The sequence below is a fragment of the Zeugodacus cucurbitae genome, chromosome 3 (genome assembly GCF_028554725.1).
Source record: "Zeugodacus cucurbitae isolate PBARC_wt_2022May chromosome 3, idZeuCucr1.2, whole genome shotgun sequence".
NCBI classification, from domain to species: Eukaryota; Metazoa; Arthropoda; class Insecta; order Diptera; family Tephritidae; genus Zeugodacus; species Zeugodacus cucurbitae.
This window is the reverse complement of record NC_071668.1, coordinates 32,568,506-32,574,505: the sequence shown is the minus strand read 5'-3', so window position 1 is coordinate 32,574,505 and position 6,000 is coordinate 32,568,506.

The following is a 6,000-nucleotide window of genomic DNA, read 5'->3' as shown; positions in this document are numbered from 1 at the left end:
TATTTTTATATTGCGCAAATGGAAAAATTGGTTGATAAACTGAATTGGTTATGTAAAAATCTTTTCCGATTCATTAGTATTCTTATTCAGTTACATATCCCAATCCTAATTTCTAATCTACAGTCCAAAAGAAATTCCATTCTATGATCCAGAAAGGCCTGTGGCAAAGACAAAGGCAGGAAACAGATTAATACAATTATAAGAAACTAGCAGACCCGGCCACACGTTTTTGTGGCTAAGGTATACATTAAATTAAGTTGGTCCAATCTTGGCTTCGGTGATGATATTGATTACTGGAGGTTGATATATGTTACGCAGCATGATTACAACTCACACTACTTTTAATTGCAATGTGAATGGTGATAGTACAGGCAATTTTATATAGTTTGGGATAATTGACTACGTCATCCTGGTTTGTAGCTGTGTCAATTCTCTTGGACCGAAATTCTAAATTGTCGCATTAAGATCATCGATATCTTTCTTTACCACCAATATAGGTCATTCAATTAGTCATTTATGGTTATCATATTGCGGTTTCATGTCAAGAAAACTTCTCTTTCGAGTCAATGAAGTGACGGAAATCTGTTGGAAATGCTATTAATCCATCGAGGTGTCAACTGCGACCCTACCATTTCCAACTGCTTCTACAATCGCAATTGGATATTGTTGCAAAAACACTCATATGTTAATTGTTAATTGGCGATACTTTATGTGTCGCCACAAATTAAATGACTTTAGGCATGCGATTAGCCCGTCAGTAACAGTTGATCCATGAATAATTGGAAGAGTCTGGCGTAAATCACCTCTTAACAGAATCCTGGCTCCACCAAAAACGTTTCTCGACAATCAAGATCTTTTAAAGTCCTGTGCAGTACCTCCAACGACTTCTTGAATATTTGGAAAACCTTCGTTATAGCGCTATTTTTGGCGATTTTGCGACTGGTGTTTCGTTCATTTGCAATTTAGGACTAATTTCAAGGCCGAATGTGCCGTATGTTTGCCTACTAACAGGTGCCAAATCGCCCCTATTCCCGTCAACCTTGGTGGTGAAATGATACTATCATACTATATATGCTGATTTTCTATTGGACTTTATGTCGAATATATAGGTAAAATTGTGTGTTATCTTAATAAAATTACATCAATAAATTGCGAGAGTGTAAAAGGTTCGGTTGGACGTGAACTTAGCCTTTCCTCATTTTTTACAAATTATTTTGGGCTATTGACACAACCTTATACAATTGAACAATAACAAAAATATTTTAACAAAGCAACAATGACAACCTTCAAAATATTATTTTTTTGTTTTCTCTTTTTATATTTTTCTTGTCAACTCGAATACAATTCTCTTATTGATATCTTCCTCGCAATTTTTCCATATTTACTCACTTTCTAATCTTTTTCTGGCCTTCCACGAATATTTCAAGACTAAAATGAGCTAGATCGGTTTGAACTTCAACAACCAATAACTTCCCGATTTTAGAAAATTTTTAATTTTCTTCGCGGAAAGTTAAAAAAATTTAGGGCTGGACCACCCTTAACATTTAGGAGGATGAAAAATAGATGTTGTCCGATTCTCCACCCTAGCCGATATGCACGCTAAGATTCACGAAAAATCGGTCGAGCGGTTTCAGAGGAGTTCAATAACGTACACCGTGACACGAGAATTTTATATATTAGATTATCAAGCGACAATTTTTTTTTAATTCCGCACACAACCATTCAGTAGGTAGCCGACCGCGCGAGTGATCTTAACCCCCCTCCCATATCTCCGTGCCCGAGTGACGCCTACAACTCTACAGTAAAGTTATATAAAGGTTTTGAAGCGATCTTAAATAATAAATCATTTATTTCGATAAGGTTTAATACTAAGGTACAAATAAAGAGCCTTTTCATGTAGTGGTATTTTATTCAATTTTTTTATAGCAAATCGCTTATTGTGACAGAACTATAATAGATAGATATATGATGTCACGATGTTTTTTGTAGAAAATGATAAGTTCTACAAAATTGTAAAAGTACATCACTTTGTTATATCTTCAATCGTTTTCGCAGCATTCGCGATTAAAGAAAGTTTCTTGGTATTTTTTTTACATTATCGGAGTTTCGGTAAGGAACCCTATTTTTTTTTTTAACTAAATATAGCCACTCAGGGATAGTATAGCTTTCCAACGGTGAAAGAATTTTTCAAATCGGTTCAGTTGTTTCGGAGCCTAGACAAACAAACAAAAAACAAACCCTTCCTCTTTATAATATTAGTATAGAAGTATAGATATGCTCTATATTGTTGCAAGGACGTGTTTGAAAATAATTTTTGTAGTAGATAACTAAAATAAGCCCAAGTCAAGCTTAATGTTTGCTATTTAACTAATATATAAGCCTCATTTTAAATAATAGTTTCCAATGGTACTTCTTTGTTTTTTACCTTTTTTTATTTCCCTTAACGAAATGAGGAATATATCTCGAACTCAGGCTCTCTCTGTGACTCTCCCGATGTAATCAATCAACGTTATTTATTCATTGACCGAACATTCCTTGGCTTCATTTGAAGCGAAAATATAATGTATATGTCTTCTTTTGACAGACCAATCTTCTAGCAGATGCTTGTTAATTTATTATAAATGTTTCATACCAATTTCCGAAAATAAAATTAAGTGTTTGATTCATGGAAAAAAATTTAAATATTCTATTATCTATGATTATTAATATTAAATAGATATTATTAGAAGAAAATCGGACATATTTTAATGCTACTTATTAATTGTGATTGGATAATTTTAGTATATTTTATACTACTTAGAATATAATTTTAAATACGTTCACAAAAAAAGCGAATAAATTTTTCCCTTTTTGCTTTCCTTCGCAAATACAACCTTTTGTAACGCAGTGTCGAAACTTTGTTGTCACTACTTACCAAACCTTTTATATTATAATTGAATCATATCGATAACCCAAAACAATTTCTAAATAATATCAAAATCAGTTACATATTTGGTTTTGTTTTCATGATTCAAAAATATATGTTTAAAACATTCAAGCCAATAACAATGTGATTTTGCACAGTAATTTGTAGAATATACATAGTAATAAAGTTATTACTATACGAACATATGTATGATTTGATATTGAAAAAGATTTGATCGCAAAATGAGGTAGCACTTGCGTTGGTTTCATCTGAAATAGAGTAACTTTTTACCTGTTGGTAGGCGGACAAATTGCACATTCGGCCTTGAAATTACCCCTAAATTGCAACACCAGGTCGCAACACCGTATGTAATTCTTTGCGTGTAAAGTAAATTTAACAACCAGAAATGCAAATTCGGGTGCCCTTAGATTGAATCTCTGTATAGGGGATCTGTATAGGGAACATTGACCTATTCAGATTAGTGATGAGCGATATTTCACTACCGGTGATTTTTTCACTGTGATTGAAAAATCACATATTACAACTGTGATCAATTTTTGTAAATATCAGTGATTTACAATCGCAATTTCAGTTCAGTAATTTGAGTTCGATCATAATAGCTATAGAGAAGTTCAGTGCTTTTGTTCAATCACATTACATATAAGAGTTCAGTAATTCTAATTCGATTACTGTAGCAATAACAGTTCAGTAATTCTAATTCGATCATTGTAGGAATAGCGTTCAGTGATTCTAATTCGAGCACTGTACAATAGCAGTTCGAAAAGTAACAATCACAGTTCAGTCGCAATACCAGTTCGAAAGTATCAATCACTGTTCAGTAGCAATACCAGTTCGAAAGTATCAATCACTGTTTGGTAACAATATCAGTTCGAAAGTAACAATCACAGTTCAGTACCAATATCAGTTCGAAAGTAGCAATCACTGTTCAGTACCAATATCAGTTCGAAAGGAGCAATCACTGTTTAGTAACAATATCAGTTCGAAAGTTGCAATCACTGTTTAGTAACAATATGAGTTCGAAAGTAGCAATCACTGTTCAGTGATCACAGTAGATATTTTAGTTGTGATTTTGATAATTTTGGATACGGTGATTACAAAAGCAGTTAAATGTACCCAAAATTTATAAATTAGTTAATAGTGATTACAAAAGCAGGTAAATTTTGGATATTGTTAAAATTAATAAAAATGTAAATGTAAGAAATGAAAAAAAAAAAAAATTGGAGTATAAATTCTCATAAATTCGTTTTTTTTTGTTGTGATCACAATAGCAATATAAAATCACAGTGATTTAAAAATAGCAATCACTGAAATCACAGTGATTCAAAAATAGCAATATCGCTCATCACTAATTCAGATGGAATTGAAACTATCGGTAGCGGGCACATCTAAACAAAACTCTCTATTAGCTAGCCTTATCTCATTGGGTATACAATTGAAATCTTCTGACGTTTTCCTAAAGCTAGTTAATGCACTTTTTAACTAAAATTTTTGCCAACACTTAGAAAAATTACCTCAAGTTTGCAAATTAATTAATGTTCGGTTGCACACGAACTTAGCTCTTCCTTACTTGTTTTATGAATAATTTTTTAGTATCACTAGGAAATTCTTCCTGACACCCTAACTTAGGCTTTCCTTACATGTTTATAATACATTATATATTCCCGGGTTTAATTCTTGCAAAATGCCTCTATTCTATAAATAATATTATATGAATTTCATGCAACAATTTAACTTCTCAGATCAACGGTTAACATCAAATATGTACATATTAGGTAAATTCTAATTAACTCATACGTACATAATATCTCGAAAAAATTAATCTACAATAAATCATCTCAATAGATCTTCAGACCAATAATAAACCTATCCTCCTGTATGCGGAACAAATACAAATACTGAGCAGGGAGGCCTGAAGACTTTCCAGAAATGCTTAGGGCCTAGGCAATCTTGACTATGTACATATATAAATAAATCTACATTAAATATTTTCTAACAGCTTTTAACAAACACGTATATACATTAGGGTGGCCCTTAGTTGTATGGAGGATAAAAAAGTTTCTGGATTCTCGATCGCACCCCCTAAAAATATGCGAATAGCCCAAAAACTAGTATATACAAAGTTTTGGGTCAATCAAAAAAGGTTTAGAGGTTGCGCAAGGAGCTTGAAATCCTGAAAAAATAAGAATTTTTGCCATTTTTATCTCTCAGACTCCTATATTTCAAAGTCACATTATCCCTTACTGGTTTTCCATACCGTAATAAGATAATAAGAATAACATTAGAACCGTTATAACGGTATATCACGAGGCATGCGACGCTTGAGAATGCACCACATTAAATTTACTTTCATATTTGTATTTCTGTAACTCTATCATCAATCGACCGATTTTTAAGATTGTGGTAATTTTGGAAAGGTAATAAGATCTTATTACGGTATGGAAACCAGATAGTGTGGCTTTGAAATATGGAGATATAAAAATGGCAAACATTCTTAATTTTTCAGGATTTCAAGCTCCTTGCGCAACCTCTAAACCTTTTTTGATTGACCCAAAACTTTGTATATACTAGTTTTTGGGCTATTCGCATATTTCTGGGGGGTGCGATCGAGAATCGGAAAACTTTGGAAAATAAGGGCCACCCTAATATACATACATACATATATATTATCAACTTCAACTTATTTTAAATCAAACATATTTAAAATTTTTTAGGTTTAGGGTGGAATATGAATTTGTTTTATATTAATCATTATGAGCTCAAGCTTTGGTGCAATACTTTTCCTCATTAATTAAAGAAGGAACTCAGGGAACCCATTTAGTTCACAGACTTATCAGATAGTACCATAACTTAACCTACTGGAATCCTAATATAACGTCTACATATTTAGTAAGCAAGTCGCTGCAATATTGTTCAATATAAAATTTTGTAATTGCTTTTGAAATTCACACAAATATCTAGGTTATGCGCATATGTACATGACACCTACACAAAGTACTACAAATACCGCCGTATTACTACTACAAATGACACCTGTAATTTGAGCAGTTTTGGGGATCAAACGATCAAAAAGGCTG